Consider the following 25,140-nt stretch of genomic DNA (forward strand, 5'->3'; position numbering starts at 1 on the left):
TCTTTATTAATTTGATTAATATGTGTTTTGGTGTGTTTTGCCTTGGGTTTATCCTCTTTGGGACTCTCTGGGTTTCTTGGACTTGGGTGATTATTTCCTTCTCCATTTTAGGGAAGTTTTCAGCTATTATCTCCTCAAGTATATTCTCATGGTCTTTCTTTTTGTCTTCTTCTTCTGGGACTTCTATAATGTTGCAGTGTTTCATATTGCCCTGGAGGTCTCTGAGATTGTCTTCATTTCTTTTAATTCGTTTGTGTTTTTCCCTCTCTGATTCATTTATTTCTACCATTCTATCTTCTATTTCACTAATCCTATCTTCTGCCTCCATTATTCTACTATTTGTTGCCTCCAGAGTGTTTCTGATCTCATTTATTGCATTATTCATTATATACTGACTCTTTTTTATTTCTTCTAGGTCCTTGTTAAACCTTTCTTGCATCTGCTTAATCCTTGTCTCCAGGCTATTTATCTGTGATTCCATTTTTATTTCAAGATTTTGGATCATTTTCACTATCAATATTCAGAATTCTTTCTCAGTTAGATCCCATATCTCTTCCTCTTTTGTTTATTTTGGTGGATATTTCTACTGTTCCTTTACCTGCTGGGTATTCCTCTGTCTCTTCATCTTGTTTATATTGCTGTGTTTGGGGTGGCCTTTCTGTATTTTGGCAGTTTGTGGAGTTCTCTTTATTGTGGAGTTTCCTCGCTGTGGGTGGGGTTGTATCAGTGGCTTGTCAAGGTTTCTTGGTTAGGGAAGCTTATGTCGGTATTTTGGTGGGTGGAGCTGTATTTCTTGTCTCTGGAGTGCAATGATGTGTCCAGTAATGAGTTATGAGATATCAGTGGTTTTGGAGTAACTTTGAGCTGCCTTAAATTGAAGCTCAGGGCTGTGTTCCTGTGTTGCTGGAGAATTTGGGTGGTATGTCTTGCTCTGGAACTTGTTGGCCCTTGGATGGTGCTTGGTTTCAGTGTAGGTATGGATGTGTTTGATGAGCTCCTATCGATTAATGTTCCCTGGAGTCAGGAGTTCTCTCATGTTCTCAGGATTTGGACTTAAGCCTCCTGCTTCTGGTTTTCAGTTTTAATTTTACAGTAGGCTCAAGACTTCTCCTTCTATACCACACTGTTGATAAAACATCTAGGTTAAAGATGAAAAGTTTCTCCACATTGAGGGACATCCAGAGAGGTTCACGAGTTACATGGAGAAGAGAAGAGGGAGGGGGGAGTTAGAGGTGACCTGAATGAGATGAGGTGGAATCAAAAGAGGAGAGAGAAAACTAGCCAGTAATCACTTTCTTATGTGCACTCCACATTCTGGACCGCTCAGAGATGTTCATGGAGTTATACAGAGAAGAGGAGAGGGAGGAAGGAGGCAGAGGTGGCCAGGAGGATAAAAGAGGGGGATGAAAAGGAGAGAGACAGATCCAGCCAGTAATCAGTTCCCTAAGTGTTCTCCACCGTCTGGAACACACAGGGATTCACAGAGTTGGGTAGAGAAGAGAAGGGGGAGGGAGGAGATAGAGGCAACTGGTGGAGAAAAAGGAGAGTCCAAAGGAGGAGAGAGCAGTCAAGCCAGTAATCTTGCTCTCAAGTAAAAATGAGTACTGAAGATTGGGTTTTTGAAGGTGCAAAATTGATAACAAATACCAAAAAGCAACGATTAAAAATCTAGAGTAGAGGTTGGATTTTCAAAAATATAATATTAAAGAAAAGAAGATGAAGAAGAAAAAAAGTCACAAAAATTATATATATATAAAAGTTTGCTTTAAAAATATGGTCTCTTTTTTTGGAAAGTAATCATAGGTTATAAAAATGAAAATTAAAGGAGAAATAGAGGACTTAAAAATGTTAAAAAAGAAAAGAAAAAGAAAAGAGGAAAAAACAAACAAACAAAAACAGAATGATCATAAAAATAGAAAAGATATATCTAGGACTTTCTCTGGTGTTGTGGGTATTGTGAGGTCAGTTCATTTTCAGATAGTTCCTTGGTCTGGCTTATATTTCTCAAGATCTATAGCCCCCTTTCTATGTAATTGGTACTAATGACAGGGTTTTAATCTATTGCACCTGTCACTTCCAAGGCGGTTCCCTCTGTTTTAGCTTCTTCTGTTTGCTGGTTGCTTCAGTGTCTGATTTCTGTCCTGACACAAGGGGGGCAGTGGTGGACACTTTTTTTTAGCCTCACTTGTTCAGTTGTGCTGTGGGGAGTGAGGGATGCTGCAAACAAATAACACTGGCGTGTGCTTGCAGTGTCTCAGCCATGCTTAGCCTGCCCCTGCTCACTGCACACACACCTCAGGCTCTAGGTTGCTCCACTGGGAACCATCTGAGGCCAGCCCTGGGCTGCATGCACCTCCCAGGTCTAAGCTGCTCAGGCTGAGGCACTCAGGTAGTCCTCAGAGGCTCAGACTCGGTTGGGACTGCTTTTTGTGCCCTTCCCAGGTCCGAGTAGCTCAAGTGTTTGGTGAGCATGGTCGCTGTGACTAATTGCCTCTCCTGTCCCTGCTGCTCAGTTTTCTGGGTGTACAACTGGTGCACCTTCTCAGGCGGATGATGACTGTCCAGAACCCCCAAAAAGTCTTAGTTAGCAAAGTTGGCAAAGTCTTAGTTAGCAAAGAAGCCTGTTTGCAGTTTGGTAGTTAATGTCTCTCTGAGGCTGCTATTGCCCCTTTCCGGCCCTTCTTGTGGTGGCTGCCTGTCACTGGAGGGGAATGGTCTGCAGCCAGCTAATTCTGTTCCATCCTTTGTTCTCTGTGCGGTCCTGGTGGTGTCTTATGTTAGAGCTTTCACGTGATAGCTATCCCACTGTCTGCCTTGTTAGTCCAAGTTAGTTTGCTCTGTTCGGGCCGATCCATAAAAAGCAATGCAGCCAGTGCCTCCTTGCCCAACCCCTGCTTGCTAGCGGTAGATGCAGGCGTCTGCACTGCTTTTCCGCTGGGGGAGTTACCACTGGGATCGTAATCTGTGGGTTTTAATTATTTAAATAATTTAATAATTTAATTATTTATTTATTTTTCCTCCTTGTTATGTTGCCCTCTGTGCTTCCAACGCTCACCACAGACGCGGCAGTGAGAGTGTTTCCTGGTGTTTGGAAACTTCTCTCTTTTTAAGACTCCCTTTCCAGGACGGAGTTCCCTCGCTACCACTTTGTCTCCTTTTTTGCCTTTTATATTTTTTCTACCTGTTTTCAAAGACAATGAGCTGATTTTCTGGGTGCCTCATGACACCACCCTTATGGCAGAGAGTGAAGAGGAGCTAAAAAGCCTCTTGATGAAAGTAAAAGAGGAGAGCGAAAAAGTTGGCTTAAAGCTCAACATTCAGAAAACGAAGATCATGGCATCCGGTCCCATCACTTCATGGGAAATAGATGGGGAAACAGTGGAAACAGTGTCAGACTTTATTTTTGGGGGCTCCAAAATCACTGCAGATGGTGACTGCAGCCATGAAATTAAAAGACACTTAGTCCTTGGAAGAAAAGTTATGACCAACCTAGATAGTATATTCAAAAGCAGAGACATTACTTTGTCGACTAAGGTCCATCTAGTCAAAGCTATGGTTTTTCCTGTGGTCATGTATGGATGTGAGAGTTGGACTGTGAAGAAGGCTGAGTGCCGAAGAACTGATGCTTTTGAACTGTGGTGTTGGAGAAGACTCTTGAGAGTCCCTTGGACTGCAAGGAGGTCCAACCAGTCCATTCTGAAAGAGATCAGCCCTGGGATTTCTTTGGAAGGAATGATGCTAAAGCTGAAGCTCCAGTACTTTGGACCCCTCATGCAAAGAGTTGACTCATTGGAAAAGACTCTGATGCTGGGAGGGATTGGGGGCAGGAGGAGAAGGGGTTGACAGAGAATGAGATGGCTGGATGGCATCACAGACTCAATGGACGTGAGTCTGAGTGAACTCGAGGAGATGGTGATGTACAGGGAGGCCTGGTGTGCTGCGATTCATGGGGTCACAAAGAGTCAGACACGACTGAGTGACTGATGTCCTCTGCTGGCATTCAGAAGTTGTTTTGTGGAATTTACTCAGCATTGAAATGTTCTTTTGATGAATTTGTGGGGAAGAAAGTGGTCTCCCCGTCCTATTCCTCCACCATCTTAGGACCGCCCCCCTCTCTACTTTTTAATATGCTGACTAGGTTGGTCATAACTTTCCTTCCAAGGAGTAAGCACCTTTTAATTTCATGGCTGCAGTCACCATTTGCAGTGATTTCAGAGCCCCAAAATATAAAGTCAGCCACTGTTTCCAATGTTTCCCCACCTATTTGCCATGAAGTGATAGGACCGGATGCGAAAATCTTAGTTTTCTGAATGTTGAACTTCAAGCCAATTTTTTCACTCTCCTCTTTCACTTTCCTTAAGAGTCTCTTTAGTTCTTCACTTTCTGACATAAAGATCGTATCATCTGCATATTTGAGGTTATTGACATTTCTCCCAGCAATCTTGACTCCAGCTTGTGCTTCTTCCAGCCCAGCATTTCTCATGATGTACTCTGCATATAAGTTAAATAAGCAGGGTGACAGTATACAGCCTTGACATACTCCTTTTCCTATTTGGAACCAGTCTGTTGTTCCATGTCCAGTTCTAACTGTTGCTTCCTGACCTGCATACAGATTTCTCAGGAGGAAGGTCAGATGATCTGATATTCCCATCTCTTTAAGAATTCTGGGCAGTTTGTTGTGATCCACACAGTCAAAGGCTTTGGCATAATCAATAAAGCAGAAATACATGTTTTTCTGAAACTCTCTTGCTTTTTCTATGGTTCAGCAGATGTTAGCAGTTTGATATCTGGTTCTTCTGCCTTTTCTAAAACCAGGTTGAACATCTGGAAGTTCATGGTCCACGTATTGGTGAAGCCTGACTTTGAGAATTCTGAGCATTACTTTACTAGCATGTGAGATGAGTGCAATTGTGTGGTAGTTTGAGCATTCTTTGGCAATGCCTTTCTTTGGGATTGGAATGAAAACTGACCTTTTCCAGTCCTGTGGCCACTACTGAGTTTTCCAAATTTGCTGGCATATTGAGTGCAGCACTTTCACACCATCATCTTTTAGGATTTGAAATAGCTCAACTGGAGTTCCATCACCTCAACTAGCTTTGTTAGTAGTGATTCTTCCTAAGGCCCACTTGATTTCATATTCCGAGTTGTCTGTTAGCACTTAGTATAGTTACCTTCCTTTGATGCCTGTGATCACATTTCCCAGATTCCCATATCAAGTAGGTTGTAGATATCTTTTTTTAAGTTTTCAGATTCAATTCAGTTACATGAGACTCAGAAAAGAAGAACAAGAAAAAAAAAAAAAGACGAAGAAGAAGAACAAGGGAAGAAACAGTAGTGGATAGTGCAAGGTTGTGTTTTGTTTTGTTTTCCAAAATTTCTTTTAGAGGTATGATTTAGAAATAAACAAATGCTCGTACTTTTAGTGTTACAGACTGATGGGTTTTGACAAACACATATGCTACTGCAAAACTTAACCGTATTAAAATACACAATGTTCCATCATCACAGACGATTCCCTGTGGCCCTTCCCCTCCAATCAGTATCCCCAGGAGAACAGTCTTTTTTTTTTTTTTTTTTTAATATCTTTTACCATTAGTTAGTTTTGCCTATTCTAGAAACTTTATGTAAATGGACTTATGCACAAGGCAGTCTTTTGTGTCCAGGTTCTGTTATTAAGGATATGTTGAGATTCATGCATCTCATTGTGTACTAGAGCTTAGTCTCTCAATTGATGAGAAGAACAACATTATATAGTTATACCACAAGTTGTTCATGGTTGTCTCCAGTTTAGGCCTTCTATGGTTTGTAGTATGCATTCTCGTATAAGTCATTTTATGGACATATGTTCTCATTTTCTTTGGGTAAATGCATTGAAGTGAAATTTCTATATGTTTAACATTTTAAGAAAATAATGTCTTTCAAACACTTATATCGCTTTACATCCTCACCAACAATATGTGGCAGTTCCAATTAGTATACTTTCTAGTCAATGTTTGGTATTAGACTTTCAAATCTTAGCCAATTTAAATGGTTGTGTTTCACTATTACATTATGATTTTAATTTTATTTTTCAACTTTAATAACATAGTTTTTAGTGTATCTATTTTCTTCTTGTTGAATTGTCTGTTGAACACTTTTACCCATTTTCTGATAGGATTGTGTTTTTCTTCTTAATGCTTAAGAGTTCTTTAAATATTCTGAATACAGTTGTTTCTTTGTATGTCTACTTTTATATGTATATGAATAGTGACTTATCATATTATATCTATACATATCAATGACAATATTGATATAATGATATAGATATAGTTATGTAAAGTATATTCTTCCATTGTGTAGATAGCCTATTCACTTTAACAGTGTCTTTCAATGAGCAGAAAATTTTAATTTTTAATTTCAATTAATTCCAGTTTATCATTTTTTTCTTCTGTTATGGCTTGTATTTTCTGTGTCTTGTATAAGATATTGCCTACAAATTAGCTAGAATCAGAAGCTGACAAAACTTTGATGAACCTGGTATTTTCTCTATATATTCATACTTTCCTTCTTCTTGCCCCCAATCATAAAATATTTTGAATTTTGCCTTAATAATTCTCTTTATTTGCATAATTTTTATTACATGTATATACATATACAATTTTTCTATTCTGATTATTTGTGTCCTAAGTAAATCACATCTTACTACACATAAACCTTTATGATTTCCTTTTTACTCTCAATATTACATTTTTAGGATTCATTTATGTTCATATGTGAGGCATTAGTTTATCACTTTTATGGGGCTATATACTATTCAATTCTATAACTGTGTCACATTTTATCAGTTTTCTTGTAGCGAACTTTATTTTTCTACTTTCCTTCTAAATCAAAAATTATTATACGTCTCCTAGAACATACATGCCAGACACTCTAGAGTATGCAGTTAGAAGTTGAATTACTGAGTTTATAAGTTACACACAACTTCACTTTATAAGATAAAATGTTTACTACAATAGATGTGCTGATTTATATTCTCACCAATAGCTTATAAGTTTCTGTAAGTCCATGTACTTATTGTCTCTTGACACAGTCTGCCTTTAACTTTTGCCATTTACTTCTTCCAGTAATAAATGCTGAGGACCTATTGCATTTCAAGTACTTAATGCCTGTTTTACAAACATTACTCTTTAATTCTCAAAACACATCTAGAAAGCTAAGGGGAATTATCCTAGTTAAACCACATTAAATCTGAGGGTTAGGAAGATTAATTATATCCAAAGTTTTAAGTTAATCAGAGAAATAATTTTCTTACTATGGCCTATATACCATGTTCAGGAGAAAGAAATGGCAACCCATTCCACTATTCTTGCCTCAGAAATCCCATGGACAGAGAATCCTGGCAGGCTACAGTCCATGGGAGTTCACAAAAGAGTCAGACATGAATTAATGACTAAACAACAAATACACTGTGTTCAATATTTTATATGCATGATTTTGTTTTAGTCCCCATAAAACTTCCTGAGATAAAATTAAGGTGTCAGCAGTCTGTATTCCCTGTGGAGGCTTTTGGGGTTAATCCATTTCCTTGCCTTTTCCAGCTCTTACAGCCATCTATATACTTTGAGTCATGGCTCCTTTCTTTCATCTTTAAACCTACCAACAACTGCTTAATTCTCATGTTGCCACTTCTCTGAATCTCTCTACTGATATGTCATTCCATTTTTCTAAACCTCTGTGTTGACACTGGAACCATTTGGAAAATCTAGGATAATCTATTTGTTTCATTGTCAGCTGACAAGCAACATTAATCCCATGTGCAATTCCTTTATCATGTAACAGTATATTCACCGATTCCTGGGATTAGGAAATGAACATCTTTGGATGGTTGTTATTCTGCCTACCACAATGAGAGTCCAGAATTTAAAGCCCTATGTGTATGATTGGTTGATATCCTCATAATCCTAAATCTCAGGCTCACGTAGCTGACAAACCCAGGCTGAGTATGATAAGAGAGTCTGGTGGTATACTATGGGAGGATTTCTTTAGGGCCTTCCAACCGAGATCAGAGCCATTGGATTTTGTCTTTAACTACAGTTTCTCTGAATACAGAAAAACAGTGGTCTTTATGTAGAGGTCTTTATTTATGCTTGATTTTTTTTTCCTGACATTATACTTGTGACAACCTTCCACTCTCTGAATTATCCTGGCCAGGCTCCTTGATTCATTTCAGAAACAACATGCTGAAATGCATGGCACAGAATAACCCAGATAATCTCTGAAATCTCAAAAACTAATCCAGTCCTGCTCCTTAGAACATTTCCCAAACCATGCTCCTAAAAATGCTAGAGACCAATGAGTATGGATTAAAGGGAATGGTCCCTTGACTATCTATTTTTATTAAATAATTTGGAGAAATACTACACAGTGTATTTACTCTCTTTTTTAGATTATCGACGCACATTAGCATGTTTATAACCCCAGGATACCTAACAGTAAAGTAGTCTATTTACACAACCAACTGGAAATAGAATGCTTACTTTCAGATTTTTCCTCTTGGCCCTTGGATTACTTCTAGTGAAATATTTGAGGAATCATATGCCAAGGAATGTTGTTACAGCATACTGTCACTGATACTAATTGAATATCCATTATTTTGGTAGTCAACTAATATCCAGAATAGATATCAGGATAACTTGACTGAAGAGGGAGATTCAAGTGAGACAGATTCACCTCATTTATAAAGCTTTCAAAATTAGGAATTAGTAGAGAGAGAAAGGGAGCCGCTGCTGGCTCAGACTGTAAAAGTATGCCTGCTGTGTGGGAGACCTGGGTTCAATCCCTGTGTTGGAAAGATCCCCTGGAGAAGGAAATGACAACCCACTAAATATTCTTGCTTGGAGAATCCCATGGACAGAGAAGTCTAGCAGTCCATGAAGTTACAGTTCTTGGGGTCACACAGAGTTGGACACGACTGAGCTACTTCACTTTCAGAGAGAGAAAAAGACTTTCCAAGTGATGTTAGTGGTAAAGAACCCAACTGCCAATGCAGGAGACATGAGATGTGGGTTCCATCCCAATGTCTGGAAGATACCATGGAGGAGGGCTTGGCAACCCATTTCATTATTATTGCCTAGAAAATCCCATGGACAAAAGAGCCTGGTGAGCTACAGTCTATAGGATCTCAAAGAGTCTGACATGACTGAAGTGACTGAGCACACATACAGAGAGAAAAATTGTTTTTTAAGTAACATTTTAAGCTAGGAGTTCCAGTCAATTAGATGCTTTGCCTACATTGAATGTAGAGCCCAAAGAAACTTGAATATTCAGCAAGAAGCAACAGTTAGAACTGGACATGGAACAACAGACTGGTTCCAAATAGGAAAAGGGGTACATCAAAGCTGTATACTGTCACCCTCCTTATTTAAATTCTATGCAGAGTACATCATGAGAAATGCTGGACTGGAAGAAGCACAAGCTGAAATCAAGATTGCCAGGAGAAATATCAATCACCTCAGATATACAGATGACACCACCCTTATGGCAGAAAGTGAAGAGGAATTCAAAAACCCTTTTGATGAAAGTGAAAGAGGAGAGTGAAAAAGTTGGCTTAAAGCTCAACATTCAGAAAACTAAGATCATGGCAGCCAGTCCCATCACTTCATGGGAAATAGATGGGGAAACAGTGGAAACAGTGTCAGACTTTATTTTTTGGGGTCCAAAATCACTGCAGATGTTGATTGCAGCCATGAAATTAAAAGACGCTTACTTCTTGGAAGAAAAGTTATTACTGAAATCAAATTGTCAACATTTGTTGGATCATAGAGAAAGCAAGGGTATTCTAGAAAAGCATCTACTTCTGCTTCACTGATTATACTAAAGCCTTTGGCTGTGTGGGTCACAAAAAAAAAAAAAAAAGGAAAATTATTAAAGAAAGGATAATACCAGACCACCTTACTTGCCTCCTGAGAAACTTGTATGTGGGTCAAGAAGCAATAGTTAGAACCAAATCTGAAACAAAAGACTGGTTCCAAACTGGGAAAGGAGTATGATAAGGCTATCTATTGTCACCATGCTTATTTAACTTACATCCAGAGTAAATCATTTGAAATGCCAAGCTGGATGACTCACAAGCTGGAATCAAGATTGCTGGGAGAAATATCAGCAACCTCAGATATGCAGATGATATGGCAGAAAACGAAGAGGAACTTAAGAGCCTCCTGATGAGGGTGAGAGAGGACAGTGAGAAACCTTGCTTGAAAGTCAACATAGAAAAAAACTAACGTCATGCCATTCAGTCCCATTACTTCATGGTAAATAGAAGGGAAAAAGTAGAAGCAATAACAGACTTTCTTTTCTTGGGCTCCAAAATCACCGCAGACAGTGCTACGGAGATGAAATTCAAAGACACTTGCTCCTTGGATGGAAACCACTGACAAACCTAGACAGCATATTAAAAAGCAGAGATATCATAAGTCCACAAATCTATGTTTTTTTCCAGTAGTCATACACAGATATGAGACTTGGACCATAAAGAAGGCTGAGCACCAAAGAACTGAACTTTTGAACTATGGTCCTGGAGAAGACTCCTGAAAGTCCCTTGGATTGCAAGGAGATCAAACCAGTCATTCCTAAAGGAAATTAACCCTGAATGTTCATTGGATGGGCTGTTGCTGAAGTTGAAGCTCCAATACTATGGCCACCAGATGCAAAGAGCCAAATCATTGGAAAAGACCCTGATGCTGAGGAAGATTGAGGACAGGAGGAAAAGGGGGTAACAGAGGATGGATGGTTAGACAGCATCACTGACTCAATGACAATCAGTTCAGTTCAGTCGCTCAGTCGTGTCTGACTATTTGTGACCCCATGAATTGCAGCACGCCAAGCCTCCCTGTCCATCACCAACTCCCAGAGTTCACTCAGACTCACTTCCATCGAGTAACTGACGCCATCCAGCCATCTCATCCTCAGTCTTCCCGTTCTCCTCCTGCCCCCAATCCCTTCCAGCATCAGAGTCTTTTCCAATGAATCAACTCTTCACATGAGGTGGCCAAAGTACTGGAGTTTCAGCTTTAGCATCTTTCTTTATAAAGAAATCCCAGGGTTGATCTCCTTCAGAATGGACTGGTTGGACCTCCTTGCAGTCCAAGGGACGCCCAAGAGTCTTTTCCAACACCACAGTTCAAAAGCATCAATTCTTCGGTGCTCAGCCTTCTTCACAGTCCAACTCTCACATTCATACATGACCACAGGAAAAACCATAGCCTTGACTAGACGGACCTTAGTCGGCAATGTCTCTGGTTTTGATATGCTATCTAGGTTGGTCATAACTTTCTTCCAAGGAGTAAGCGTCTTTTAACTTCATGGCTGCAGTCACCATCTGCAGTGATTTTGGAGCCCCTAAAAATAAAGTCTGACGCTGTTTCTACTGTTTCCCCATCTATTTCCCATGAAGTGACGGGACCGGATGCTATGATCTTTGTTTTCTGAATGTTGAGCGTTAAGCCAACTTTTTCACTCTCCTCTTTCACTTTCATCAAGCAGCTTTTTAGCTCCTCTTCACTTTCTGCCATAAGGGTGGTGTCATCTGCATATCTGAGGTTATTGATATTTCTCCAGGCAATCTTGATTCCAGCTTGTGCTTCTTCCAGTCCAGCGTTTCTCATGATGTACTCTGCATAGAATTTAAATAAGCAGGGTGACAATATACAGCCTTGACGTACTCCTTTTCCTATTTGGAACCAATCTGTTTTTCCATGAGCAGTTCTAACTGTTGCTTCCTGACCTGCATACAAATTTCTCAAGAGGCAGGTTAGGTGGTCTGGTATTCCCATCTCTCTCAGAATTTTCCACAGTTTATTGTGATCCACACAGTCAAAGGCTTTGGCAGAGTCAATAAAGCATAAATAAATGTTTTTCTGGAACTCTCCTGCTTTTTCGATGATCCAGCAGATGTTGGAAATTTAATCTCTGGTTAATCTGCCTTTTCTAAAACCAGCTTGAACATCAGGAAGTTCATGGTTCACATATTGTTGAAGCATGGCTTGGAGAATTTTGAGCATTACTTTACTAGCGTGTGGGATGAGTGCAATTGTTCGGTAGTTTGAGCATTCTTTGGCATTACCTTTCTTTGGGATTGGAATGAAAACTGACCTTTTCCAGTCTTGTGGCCATTGCTGAGTTTTCCAATTTTGCTGGCATATTGAATGCAGCACTTTCACAGCATCATCTTTCAGGATTTGAAATAGCTCCACTGGAATTCCATCACCTCCACTAGGTTTGTTCGTAGTGATGCTTTCTAAGGCCCACTTGACTTCACATTCCAGATATCTGGCCCTAGATGAGTGATCACACCATCGTGATTATCTGGGTCATGGAGATCTTTTTTGTACAGTTCTTCTGTGTATTCTTGCCACCTCTTCTTAATATCTTCTGCTTCTGTTAGGTCCATACCATTTCTGTCCTTTATCAAGCCCATCTTTGCATGAAATTTTCCCTTGGTATCTCTACTTTTCTTGAAGAGATCTCTAGTCTTTCCCATTCTGTTGTTTTCCTCTATTTCTTTGCATTGATTGCTAAATCTTAGCAAACTCCAGGAGACAATGGAGGACAGAGGAATCTGGCATGCTGCAGTCCATGGGGTCACGAAAAATCCATCATAACTTAGCAACTGAACAACAACAACAAGGGCCTAGATCTTAAGAGCTGTACATGTAGAAATGTCTAAGTTTTTCTTTGGTGAATTTCCATACTGAAAATTTATTAACTGTGAAATAATTCAGAAAATTTAAAGAAATGGAAATGATCAGATAGAAATATTATTTTAACTTTGGTGCATTTTCTTCTAAATTTATAGAAGACAAAGTATAAAATGAATAAAAATCAAAACCAGCCCCCCATATAGTGCTGTTTGTGGCTTTTCATTATTTAATTTATATTATGACCATTAATTTGTTCATGAAAAATCCTTGTGAACATTATTTTTAGTACTAAAATATATTCTCTATTGCATTTATTAATATAACATTATTTTAATTCCAACCAAAGTTTCGGGGAAGTCAATGGCACTTCACTCCAGTACTCTTGCCTGGAAAATCCCACAGATGGAGGAGCCTGGTAGGCTGCAGTCCATGGGGTCGCCAGGAGTCGGACATGACTGAGTGACTTCGCTTTTACTTTTTACTTCCATACATTGGAGAAGGAAATGGCAACCCACTCCAGTGTTCTTGCCTGGAGAATCCCAGGGACGGGTGGCCTGGTGGGCTGCTGTCTCTGGGGTCACACAGAGTCGGACATAACTGAAGGGACTTAGCAGCAGTAGCAGCAGCAACTGAAGTTTCTACATTAAAGAAAATCACAGGCATTACTGGCAAGAACTTACTATTTCTCTTTGTATCCCAAAGTATAAGCAGACATAATATTAAAAAACTAGTAATTTGTGAACACAGAGACACAGAGGGTAACTGCCCTGTCTAAGATCTCATCAGCCTGTATCAGAACTGTAAAGGAAACTAGTACTTCTACTTCTGCTTTGGATGCTCACATACCCCATACCAGTCTTCCCAGTAAAATTTTTTCAAGAATCTATCATTTGGGAATTATTGATCTGATAGATTATATAGACCACAGCAAAGGATAATAACTGAGAATGCCTCTGCTGAAATGGAGAAAGCCGCTGGAGTGTTGCTGTCTCTGTTTTATGCCCTCAGAAACTTTTCACAGGCTGAGACAAGGCAGTCACCCCAGTTTCTCATAGTGTGGAATGAAGTGGGCAAGTCTGAGCCTGTAGAAATTACCACTCTTAATTGCTGTGAAATGCTCAAAGCACTTTTCTATAGACTTTTCACAGCCTGATCAACACCTGAAAACTATCCATTTAGTTTATAAATGAAATAAAGGAAGATGGGCATACCCATTTCTGGAGTAATCAGCACAGACTCCTTGAGGGAACTTATTGGAATCCATGTGACAAAGAAACAGAATAAGAGGATCTGCCTATCAACAGCCAGAGTGAGTGGTTCTTTTCATTCATGGGGTCATCCTGCATCTATCCTTTTTTTCAAACTAAGCAGAATCGTATAAGATGCATTTTAGGAAGCCAGAAAAATCCAACAACGAATAAGCCCTTTATTTTTGTAGCTATTCAGATGTGGGGCTTTTTGTTTCTTTTTAGGAGAAAAAAATATAATAAAGTTCTTCATATAGATTAGAATCTTTATTCCATAGTGATTTTAAAAGAAAATTTATTCTAAATCACACAACTTTATTAAAATGTGGGGAATGTTGAATTATTGCTCCATTTGCTAGGATGATAAAATCACGGTTTATGAAATTCCATGACTGGGAGTGCAAAGAGAAAGCACTTGCTTTCAACTGCAATAAAATTCATATTTATGAATCCAGTTTTTTACAGTAAAGAGCTTTGCATCTGTTTATATAAAATCTATTTACATCTACTCACCCCACACAAACCCCACAGCAAGTTGGCCAAATGTCAAATCAGTTTTTAAGACCTCAGTCAAGCATCATATACTTGATCTTTTTTTTTTTTCTTCTTGTAAAGAGTTCTTAAAGATTGTAGTCAGCCAGATTGCTCATGACCCTGATCTCAGAGAGATTTTCTTCAACTTTTCTTCACTTAGCAAGCAGTTAAGTAATTTTGTGTATATTGTTTCCAGCACTGCCTTAATTAATTATCACAATAGTATTAGTGATGAGTTATAAAAATAATAACAAATAGTTATTAATAATATTGTGTGACTGTTGCCATGAAACATTTTTCAAATTATCTTTGTTAGCAAGAAAACTAGTGTTCTAAAGCTCAGAGTTCTAATTATGTGTTATATTTGACAAGATTTAAACTCTTACTCTGGGTACTTTTGGCTATAAGATCAAGAATTCCTAAAAGCAAGTGGGAGAAGGAAAAGGTGGGTACAAAAATTGGCAATGCAGTTCTACTCTCCTTTTAGACAAAATCTAGAAATGGTAAAGAGGAGGAGAAAAGTCTTATCATCATTCATTATGAGGTATCTTCCTTCCTGCCTAACTCAATCCCATCAACAGATTTATTTTCTTAACTCTTTTTGATCTCTTTAATACAGGTGTATTTCTGGCTCTTGAACACTTTGAACAGAAAACTTTATGCCTCTAAAATATCATCTCAGACTTTTAGGAAAGTTCTTTGACCAATTCCATATACAAATTTAAGAACTTGGTTGAAATGTAGACTGTGGGAATTAAATGCAGTAACATTCCAGTAGTCATGTACAGATGTGAGTTGGACTATAAAGAATTTGAGCATCAAAGAATTGATGCTTTTGAACTGTGGTGTTGGAGAAGACTCTTGAGAGTCCCTTGGACTGCAAGGAGATCCAACCAGTCCATCCTCACGGAGATCAGTCCTGAGTGTTCATTGGAAGAACTGACGTTGAAACTGAAACTCCAATACTTTGGCCCCCTGATGCGAAGAGCTGACTTATTTGAAAAGACCCTGATGCTGGGAAAGATTGAAGGCAGAGGAGAAGGGGACGGCAGGAGATAAGATGGTTGGATGGCATTAACGACTCAACAGAGATGAGTTTGAGTAGATTCTTGGAGTTGGTGATGGACAGCGAGGCCTGGTGTGCTGTCGTCCATGGGGTCATGAAGAGTCAGACACTACTGAATGACTGAACTGAACTGAACCTTCTTGAAAAAAAGTTAGTTTGAGTGCAGAAGGTGGGAGGTTAAGCTATTAGAGATAAAAATACTCTCTTAGATTTAGAGATAAAAATATTCTCTTGGATATCACAAATTTCAGTTAGTATCTTCTAAACTCTACCATCAGCCCTAATATGATGGTAGGTCTTCCGCTTTATGGACTGTATGCCAACAGAAGGGTGAGACCAAGGATCTCTAAGTAATGATTCTATGAGTAATACACTTTTATTTTGATTCTACCCTTATATATTGTCCACTTTAAGGTAATTAAATGGTTGTGTACCTCTGGTAAAGTAATGAATCACCATCATTCCCATCTACATTGTTACTGCTACACTTTAATCACTACCATCATCATCACTGTCATCTATGATCAGCAATAACTATATAATACCTCCATAATAAAATTTTCTATTTTAAGTAATGATAACTGGCTTTACTTATTATCTCATTTAATACTAAATACTAATCATTCAACTAGTAGGTCTCACCATATACATCATTAGTCTTAACTGATGAAACTGAAAATCACTCAGTTGTGTCTGACCCTTTGTGACCCCACGGAATTGTCCAAGGAATTCTCCATACTGGAATACTGGAGTGGGTAGCCTGTCCTTTCTCCAGCAGATCTTCCTGATCTGGAATTGAACCTGGGTCTCCTGCATTGCTGGCGAATTCTTTACCAGCTGAGCCACCAGGGAATCTCTAAGATCTCACTATATTTATATTAATACACAAGGAAACTCATATATTGAGAAGTTAAGCAATGGACTAAAGGCCACATAACTAGTGTCAATAGTTTTGTTTTTTTTTTTTTTTAATTGAAATTTTGTCTGTATAACTACAAAGACTATACAGTTTCTGTACAGTTTCTTCCTTCAAGTCAAGTTTAGTAAACATTTCCCACTTACATTGTGCTTTTAAGTCTTGACTGCCTTTTCGGGAAGATGCTTAAGTATATCCTATCAGTAACCTCTCTTGAAGTATGCTATTAATTCTAAGCTAATCCCCACCTTGGAAGCACATTGGATGAAGGGCATTAGAGGATATAGCTCTTTGAAAATATATTCCTTAGATCATGACAGACTTAAGGACACCCCAAAGGAATTACACTTAGATTGGTCTTCCTTTTATTTAATGCTGTTAAATATGTAAATAATGTTGACCTTATAAAGTATTTTGGAACATTATTAGAGACTTGCTCTTGTTCAAACTATATGCAATAAACATATTAGTGGAAAGCATGTGCATCCATTCCTTGCTTGTTGAGAACTAATAAATTCTGGTTTGCTAAGTAAATATACAGTTTAATATGCTTTAGTGTGGAAAATGTGTATTGTTTTCAGGGTTTGATTTCTGTTGCTAGGCATTGATAAGGAGTCTTTTTTTTTTTTTTAATTTGGTAAAACAAGCTCTCTGATTTTGAAAAAAAAATCAATTTTAGCTTAAATTGCAGCTCAGGCTGAAAAAAGAAGCCAATTATTCAAGCTATTTTTTTTGTAAACCTGTAAAACAAACTATAGTAACTGATATTTCTAAAGTAAATAATCACTCCAGAAAACTAGTAAGTTTATAATCCTGAGAAAAACACTGAAGGCCGCATAGTATGAGGGAAATGGCACTAAACCAATAGTCAGCTCCTGCTCTGACAGGAGTTTAGCACTTTGTGACTTTGGACAAGTCACATAAATTTTCTGAGACTTCTGTTTCTCATGCAAATAACAAATGTATAAATTCAGTGTTTCCAAGGTCTCTTTTAACTCAGTAATGCAAAGGGTAAATAGAATTTAACAATTATGCATTAAATAAGACTAAGAATATTTATTTTTCAAAAGTTTAGATCATCTTTAAAATTATAAAATAATCTTTCAAATAAATAAAATATTGTTCATATGTCAAATTCTTATTGACATATTATCCATGTAATATATGTGTATGTTTCGATATCCTATATAAGTAGGAAAACTGAAAAGGTAAAAATTGCATAAACAACATTGGATTTATTGGCATAAAATAGCATCACAAAAGTTGCCTAATTTTCAGACAACTAGTATGGATTTTTTTCAATACTAGACACCCAAAATAGATATTTTTGTTCACAATTTTTAACTGAAGAAAGAAGGGGTAAAGGAGATTAACTGAACCAAAGTCATAGCTGGTAAGTGGCAGAGCTGGGATATGAATCCAAGTCTCTGCTGTTCTTGTTTTCATATCACCACTAGTTTCAATGACCTCACTGAAAGACAAAGTAAACACTCAATATATGAAAGCAAAAAGCTGAATTCATTGTTTGTGTAAAGACATTCTACTGGGATAGTCTTGTGTAGCAAAGCAATTTGCTAAAATTATATAAGATTTTTGGAAAGAGTCGGCTTTCGAATTTTGTTGGTTACAGATATAAGAGTGCCTATATATCAGTTGTTTAAACATGTTTATGTTGACTTCAGAAAAGAAATGGATTGACATCAGCCATTATCAGGAATAATCACTGACCAGAGTCCATAGTCCATCCACTGACTTTCAAAGTGCCAACTTGTGTTTATGGAAACTTAATGTCATTGATCAGTCAGGCTTAAAACATTTTGATCTTTACGGGCACCATGGTTAGACAACTGCAATAGATTGGGCAAACAGATTTAAAACCATTTCTAGTGTTAATTTGTTATCATGATCATCAGCAACCCATAACCACCTATCAGTTTGATGATTCATTAGCAGGATTCATATGACTCAACATAAACTACAGTTAATGCTTAGATTTGTCACAGTAATGGGTACAGTACAGCATAGCAGGAAAAAGAAATAGAAAGGTGCAAGCTAGAGAAGCTGAACAAAACACTCCGTGTTCTTTCTCTAAGATCACACAGAAACATCTTTCTCTACAGCAATGAATTTCAGGGATGTATATGAGATGACATTGCCCAAAATAATCCTGGTTGAGACTTGGAGTCTAACTTTCTTAAAGGGAGCTGGTTTCATATTGACCACCAGGCTAGCCACAGTGCAGTCTAAACCCAGTACCACGTGTCCATCATGAATCTTTTTTTTTTATATATAAATGTATTTATTTTAATTAGGGGTTAATTACTTTACAATATTGTATTGTTTTTGCCATACATCAACATGAATCCACCACAGGTATACACGTGTTTCCCATCCTGAGCCCCTCTCCCTCCTCCCTCCCCATACCATCCCTCTGAGTCATCCCAGTGCACCAGCCCCAAGCATCCAATATCATGCATTGAACCTGGACTGGTGATTCATTTCATATATGATATTATACATGATTCAATGCCATTCTCCCAAATCATCCCACTCTCTCCCTCTCCCTCTCGCTCTCCCACAGAGTCCAAAAGTCTGTTCTCTACATCTGTGTCTCTTTTGCTGTCTCGCATACAGGGTTATCACTACCATCTTTCTAAATTCCATATATATGTGTTAGTATACTGTATTGGTGGTTTTCTTTCTGGCTAACTTCATTCTGTATAATCCGCTCCAGTTTCACCCACCTCATTAGAACTGATTCAAATGTATTCTTTTTAATGGCTGAGTAATACTCCATTGTGTATATGTACCACAGCTTTCTTATCCATTCATCTGCTGATGGACATCCAGGTTGCTTCCATGTCTTGGCTATTATAAACAGCGCTATGGGGTTGGGGTGTACATTGGGGTACACGAGTCTCTTTCAATTCTGGTTTCCTCGGTGTGTATGCCCAGCAGTGGGATTGCTGGATCATAAGGCAGTTCTATTTCCAGTTTTTGAAGGAATCTCCAAACTGTTCTCCATAGTGGCTGTACTAGCTTGCATTCCCACCAACAGTGTAAGAGGGTTCCCTTTTCTCCACACCATCTCCAGCATTTATTGCTTGTAGAATTTTGGATGACAGCCATTCTGACTGGCGTGAAATGGTACCTCATTGTGGTTTTGATTTGCATTTCTCTGATAATGAGTGATGTTGAGCATCTTTTCATGTGTTTGTCAGCCATCCGTATGTCTTCTTTGGAGAAATGTCTATTTAATTCTTTGGCCAATTTTTTGATTGGGTCGTTTATTTTTCTGGAATTGAGCTACATAAGTTGCTTGTATATTTTTGAGATTAGTTGTTTGTCAGTTGCTTCATTTGCTATTATTTTCTCCCATTCAGAAGGCTGTCTTTTTGCCTTGCTTATAGTTTCCTTTGTTGTGCAGAAGCTTTTAAGTTTAATTAGATTCCATTTGTTTATTTTTACTTTTATTTCCAGTATTCTGGGAGGTGGGTCATAGAGGACCCTGCTGTGATGTATATCAGAGAGTGTTTTACCTATGTTCTCCTCTAGGAGTTTTATAGTTTCTGGTCTCACATTTAGATCTTTAATTCATTTTGAGTTTATTTTTGCGTATGGTGTTATAAAGTGTTCTAGTTTCATTCTTTTACAAGTGGTTGACCAGTTTTCCCAGCACCACTTGATAAAGAGAATGTCTTTAATCCATTTTATATTCTTTCCTCCTTTGTCAAAGATAAGGTGTCCATATGTGTGTGTATATATCTCTGGGCTTTCTATTTTGTTCCATTGATCTATATTTCTGTCTTTGTGCCAGTACCATACTGTCTTGATGACTGTGACTTTGTAGTGAAGCCTGAAGTCAGGCAGATTGATTTCTCCAGTTCCATTCTTGTTTCTCAAGATCAATTTGGCTATTCGAGGTTTTTTGTATTTCCATACAATTGTGAAATTATTTGTTCTAGCTCTGTGAAAAATACCGCTGGTAGCTTGATAGGGATTGAATTGAATCTATAGATTGCTTTGGGTAGTTACTCATTTTCACTATATTGATTCTTCTGATCCATGAACATGGTTTATTTGTCCATCTATTAGTGTCCTCTTTGATTTCTTTCACCAGTGTTTTATAGTTTTGTATATATAGGTCTTTAGTTTCTTTATGTGGATATATTCCTAAGTATTTTATTTTTTTTATCGCAATGGTGAATGGAATTGTTTCCTTAATTTATCTTTGTATTTTTTCATTATAAGTGTATAGGAATGCAAGGGATTTCTGTGTGTTAATTTTATATCCTGCAAGTTTACTATATGCATTGATTAGCTCTAGTGATTTTCTGGTGAAGTCTTTAGGGTTTTCTATGCAGAGGATCATGTCATCTGCAAACAGTGAGAGTTTTACTTCTTTTCCAATGTGAGTTCCTTTTATTTCTTTTTCTGCTCTGATTGCTGTGGCCAAGACTTCCAGAACTATGTTGAATAGTAATGGTGAAAGTGGGCATGCTTATCTTGTTCCTCACCTTAGGGGAAATATTTTCAATTTTTCACCATTGAGGATAATGTTTGCTGTGGGTTTGTCATATATAGCTTTTATTATGTTGAGGTATGTTCCTTCTATTCCTGCTTTCTGGAGAGTTTTTATTATAAATGGATGTTGAATTTTGTCAAAGGCTTTCTCTGCATCTATTGAGATAATCATATGCCTTTTTTATTTTCAATTTGTTACTGTGGTGTATTACATGGATTGATTTATGGATGTTGAAGAATCCTTGCATCCCTGGGATAAAGCCCACTTGGCCATGGTGTATGATCTTTTTATTTTACTTTACTTTATTTTATTTTTTGTATGATCTTTTTAATGTGTTGATGGATTCTGATTGCTAGAATTTTGTTAAAGATTTTTGCATCTATGTTCATCAGTTGTATTGGCCTGTAGTTTTCTTTTTTTGTGGCATCTTTTTCAGGTTTTGGTATTAGGGTGATGGTGGCCTCATAGAATGAGTTTGGAAGTTTACCTTCCTCTGCAATTTTCTGGAAGAGTTTGAGTAGGATAGGTGTTAACTCTTCTCTAAATATTTGGTAGAATTCAGCTGTGAAGCCGTCTGGATTTGGGCGTGTTTTTTTTTTTTTTTTTTTGCTGGAAGATTTCTGATTACAGTTTCAATATCTCTGCTTGTGATGGGTCTGTTAAGATTTTCTATTTCTTCCTGGTTCAGTTTTGGAAAGTTGTACTTTTCTAAGAATTTGTCCATTTCTTCCACAATGTCCATTTTATTGGCATATAATTGCTGATAGTAGTCTCTTGTGATCCTTTGTATTTCTGTGTTGCCTGTTGTGATCAACAAATCATTAGCCAGAGTCATCAAGAAACAAAGGGAGAAAAATCAAATCAATAAAATTAGAAATGAAAATGGAGAGACCACTACAGACAACACAGTAATACAAAGCATCATCATAAATCTTTAAGTCTACTTTAAACATATGGAAAACTTGGTTCAACTTTATCCACTGTTTTAAATGAAAAGAATAGCATCAATATCCAGTAACTGAGGAAACATTCCAATAGATCAGTTCTCAAAGTCTAATCAAGACTTGTTATCATAGCTGCAGAGATGAACCAGGGCCAAGTGAAAAAGACTTGCTATATTCATTACCTTACATCACACTATAACCACAGAATTGCCAGTCTTTTCTGTGTATGGGGATTTTAAAAAATTTTTCAACCTTCACCCTTTATCACAGATGTCTCGTGCATATGCATATAGCAATAACTTCTTAGGTATTTTTTGCAAGATCTTTCAAGTATGGCTCTCAAAGCAAGGAATTTATTGTAACACTTAAGAGTCTTTAACCTGCCATCAGACTGCCTTGATTTGAATCCTGACTGCATCCCTACTAGAACTTTGATTTTGTACAAGTTGCTTCCCTCTCTGTACCTCCATTTCCTCGTATGTATAGACCTACTTCATTGGATACATGTAAGAATTCAATGAATTTATGCATGTATGCTCCTTAGCAAAGAGTTTGTCAAAAATAACTGGAAAATAACTTGCAATGATTATAATAACTTTCAATAATAATTTTAATATGTAATTTACTATGTAATTTTACAAGTATCATTATTACTGCTATATTCATGATCTGAGTGGTTTTTCATAGTAAGCCCATGGTTAGACATGTCATGTGTCATCATCTTAATTTACAGATAGGAGAAACTGAGATTCAAAGGGCTCTAAGAAATTGTTTTCTTCAAGGTGACAATTTTGATAGATTTTAGGTTTATGAGTTTATTTCCTCAACTAAGAAGAAATACTTTAAATCTTATAATAGAAAAAGCTACCAAATAAAGTTTTAAGTAAAATAAAGGAAGCCCAGCTTCCCTGATAGCTCAGTTGATAAAGAGTTTGCCTACAATGCAGGAGACCCTGGTTTGATTTCTAAGTGGGGAAGATATGCTGGAGAAGGAATAGGCTACCTACTCCAAGTATTCTTGGGCTTCCCCTGTGGCTCAGAGGGTTAAGTATCTGCCTGCAATGCAGGAGACCTGGGCTTGATCCCTGGGTGGGAAGATCCCCTGGAGAAGGGAAAGACTACCCATTCCAGTATTCTGGCCTGGATCACAAAGTGTCGGACACGACTGAGTGACTTTCATGTCACTTCACTTCAAAGGAAGTGACTATCTTGAGGCAATTCTCAAACTTTTGTGGTGATATCTGGATTTTTAACTTACCAGGGATAATTGTTTGAGGTATGTGTTTTTATCTCAGGAAAACAGTGTGAGGCACCAGGAACTCACACAGCATTGTTAAGCATAACTTTCTAATGCAGAGGTTTTTACCTCGGGGCTCATAGATAGATCTTCTGACATGTTATATGGTTTTGGTGAAAGATGCCATAGCTTTATTAGCTTTGTAAATGGTTCTAGAACTTCCCAAAAGACTAAGAATAATTCCTTTTTGATAGGAGCTTTACTTTAGTTTGTATAAAACCTTTATCTTTGTGACAAAGTGTGATGGTCAACCTTGTGATTACCAGCCCAGTCACACTCTTTGGTATCACAGAAAAAAATCAGAGAGTATTACAGTTGAAAAGATCCACTGACATTACCTTGACTAAAGTAATGATGTAAAAGAAACTAGAGGAAAAAAGAAGAAGACACTAGGATCTTGAAAGTAAGGGCATTTTGACTAGGTATGATGACTTATTTTTTAAAAAATCAAATTAACTTAACATCACTGCATTTAAAGTGCATTAACCATATAGGAAATATTTTTTACTTAAATCTTTATCTAATCATGTGGCAAAGTCTATTAAGGTCATGATATAGTTGATATTTCAGTTCAGTGGAATCTTTAAAGCTAAATTGTGTCTATGCCACTTTGTACACTTAAGCTACTGTGCTAGGAGTAAAATTTACATCAGTTTCTTTATATTGATCATTTATGACTTTTAACATGTTTTTATTATATTTTAAAACTATCCTCTTTTTTCTCCTTAAAACATTTGATTTTGAAATGTTCTCACATTTTAAAGCATTTTCCCCTAGAGACAAAAGTTTCCAAGTATAATGATTACTAGTATTATTAAAGGATTTTCAATAAGAATATTGCTTTTTAGCAAATTTTTTCACACATATATCATTAATATAATGTGAAACATAACTCAAAATCTTCATCAGTCATATAGTTTATCTGTTACTGAGTTCTCAACAAGATCTCAAATATTTGTTCTAGGTTTCTGGTACATGATATTTTTAATCCATGCCAAACCTTCCAAAGTAAGTATTATTATTTATCCTTTACAGATTAGGTAATTATGTTTAAGCATTTCTTAGGATACATAGATTCTAAGTGACAGCTGGAGTTTTAATCCAGATGATTACCTACTCTTCCCCAATATCCTGAAGTTTTTTTCCCTTACATTATTGTCTACTCATGAGAAAGGTGCTGTTTCTAATTTGTAGAGATTCTGATACTGGAAGTTAAAATTTACAGAGAAAATATGTACCCTAATTTTCATTATCTCTTTGAGATCAATTTTTTTCTTTTCAAATGCTGGTTAGAGAATTTATTAAAATGACTTAATAATCTTAGTAACAAACTGTGATAATATAATAGGTAACAACTTTCAAATAGTAACTTATGGCACTATTAATCACTTTGGCAATTATAGAAATTTGCTTAAAAAAACATAGTGGAATAGAACTTTTAGACTTTGAAAACAATCGTTCCCCTTATAAGACAGGGTTATTGGAGAGAGATATAAAAAACAGATTAATCTAAGAGAGAAGTACTAGGTCCTCATTCATAATTGGTTCCATGCCTTATACTATAGGTAAGTGAGACAAACTAAGAAGCCTAGAAACCAAATTAAAGAAAACAAACACTTGATTATTAGCCTAATCAACAATTTGTTCAAAATACTGGAACTGATAATTGGTGAAGATGAAAACCTATACCTGAATATAAATTTATTCTCAGTGGAGGACACTACATTTTTATTCAATTAATTTTTGTTGCAGGAACTACCAAATGTTAGGTTTTATGCCAGACTCTGAGATACAGTAATGAGCAAAAGAGAAGAAAATATTTTTCATGCCCTTAGAAACACACTTCCAATGGGGAGACAGCTAGATAGCAAGTTACATGTGTTTATAGTGCGTATAGAATGGTGTATTGGGTGATAAGGGGGGGGGGGGGCATA

This window comes from Budorcas taxicolor, chromosome 23, assembly GCF_023091745.1.
Source record: "Budorcas taxicolor isolate Tak-1 chromosome 23, Takin1.1, whole genome shotgun sequence".
In the NCBI taxonomy this organism is placed as follows: domain Eukaryota; kingdom Metazoa; phylum Chordata; class Mammalia; order Artiodactyla; family Bovidae; genus Budorcas; species Budorcas taxicolor.